Here is a 2,414-nt window from a genome sequence, read left to right as displayed (position 1 = left end):
CAGATCTAAAATGTCATGAGATACAAAATAAATCTCTAAAAGTTGTTTAAATACTAAACTAGTAACCTAGGTTTACAGAAAATGAGTAAACTATGATAGATAGTGCAGAAATCCAGTTCTGGGGCCCACTTGGTGTGTGCTGGGGCTGAGACTAAAGCCTCTCACGTTCCTGGGCTGTTTTGGGCGTTCAACGCTAGGTTGTAACCTGTTTCTGGCGTTGAACTCCAACTTGTAACTTGTTTCTGGCACTGGACGCCAGACTGCAACATGGAACTGGCGTTGAACGCCAGTTTACGTCATCTATCCTTGAGCAAAGTATAAACTATTATATATTGATGGAAAGCCCTGGATGTCTACTTTTCAACGCAATTGGAAGCGCTTCAATTGGACTTCTGTAGCTCTAGAAATTGCATTCCGAGTGCAGAGAGGTTAGGATCCAACAGCATCAGCAGTCCTTTTTCAGCCTGAATCAGATTTTTGCTCAGCTCCCTCAATTTCAGCCAGAAAATACTTGAATTTATAGAGAAACACACAAACTCATAGTAAAGTCCAAAAATATGAATTTTGCCTAGAAACTAATGAAAATAAACTAAAAACTAACTAAAACATACTAAAAACTATATGAAATTAACCCCAAAAAGCGTATAAAATATCCGCTCATCAATCATCTTCGCGAATCCATACTTCATAAGGAACTAGAGAAGGCCCTACAAGTAAAGGTAGGAGAGACCCTTGAAGATGAAAGAGTAGTTGAAAGGAGTTGTCATGGAAAGAAAATCATCGAGGATGAGTACGATTTTATACTTAAACAAATGGACAAAGCAACAATTATTAAAAAAAAAGAAGTGGTTGCAGACTTAAGAGATGCTGTACCTCCATTGGAAAGTCCAGTCATAAAGCCTCCTTCCACGGTGTTTGATGTTGATGTTGAGGAGAGTGTACAACTGATGAGTGGATAATTTATATGCTTTTTGGCATTATTTTTAGTATGTTTTTAGTAGGATCTAGTTACTTTTAGGGATGTTTTTATTAGTTTTTATGTTAAATTCACGTTTCTGGACTTTACTATGAGTTTGTGTGTTTTTCTGTGATTTCAGGTATTTTCTGGCTGAAATTGAGGGACTTGAGCAAAAATCAGATTCAGAAGTTGAAGAAGGACTGCTAATGCTGTTGGATTCTGACCTCCCTGCACTCAAAGTGAATTTTCTGGAGCTACAGAACTCCAAATGGTGCGCTCTCAACGGTGTTGGAAAGTAGACATCCAGGACTTTCCAGCAATATATAATAGTCCATACTTTGCCCGAGTTTAGATGACGCAAAAGGGCATTGAACGCCAGTTCTGCGCTGCAGTCTGGAGTTAAACGCCAGAAACACGTCACAAACCAGAGTTGAACGCCAAAAACACGTTACAACTTGGCGTTCAACTCCAAAAGAAGCCTCTGCACGTGTAAACTTCAAGCTCAGCCCAAGCACACACCAAGTGGGCTTCGGAAGTGGATTTATGCATCAATTACTTACTTCTGTAAACCCTAGTAGCTAGTTTAGTATAAATAGGACTTTTTACTATTGTATTTACATCTTTGGATTATCTTTTGATCTTCGGATTATTTTGATGTCTTGGTTACTCCGGTTTCCCTCTGGGGCCGAGACCAATGAACTCCATTATCACTTATGTATTTTCAACGGTAGAGTTTCTGCACTCCATAGATTAAGGTGTGGAGCTCTGCTGTTCCTCATGATTTAATGCAAAGTACTACTGTTTTCTATTCAATTCAACTTATTCCGCTTCTAAGATATCCATTCGCACCCAAGAACATGATGAATGTGATGATTATGGGACGCTCATCATCATTCTCACTTATGAACGCGTGCCTGACAAACACTTCCGTTCTACATGCAAACAAGCTAGAATGAGTATCTCTTAGATATCTAATACAGAGGACCGAGTCCGAGATATTAGAATCTTTGTGGTATAAGTTAGAACCCATGGATGGCCATTCTTGAGATCCGGAAAGTCTAAACCTTGTCTGTGGTATTCCGAGTAGGATCTGGGAAGGGATGGCTATGACGAACTTCAAACTCGCGAGTGCTGGGCGTAGTGACAGACGCAAAAGGAGGGTGAATCCTATTCCTGTATGATCGAGAACCTCCAGATGATTAGCCGTGCTGTGATAGAGCATTTGGACCTTTTTCACAGAGAGGATGGGATGTAGCCATTGACAACAGTGATGCCTTACAGAAAGCTTGCCATGGAAAGGAGTAGGACTGGTTGGATGAAGACAGTAGGAAAGCAGAGGTTCAGAGGAATGAAAGCATCTCTATACGCTTATCTGAAATTCTCACCAATGAATTACATAAGTATTTCTATCTTTATTTTCTGTTTATTTATTATTATTATTATTATTATTCGAAAA

The sequence above is a fragment of the Arachis ipaensis genome, chromosome B4 (genome assembly GCF_059453495.1).
Source record: "Arachis ipaensis isolate K30076 ecotype BB chromosome B4, ASM5945349v1, whole genome shotgun sequence".
Lineage (NCBI taxonomy): Eukaryota > Viridiplantae > Streptophyta > Magnoliopsida > Fabales > Fabaceae > Arachis > Arachis ipaensis.
This window is presented reverse-complemented; position numbering follows the sequence as displayed.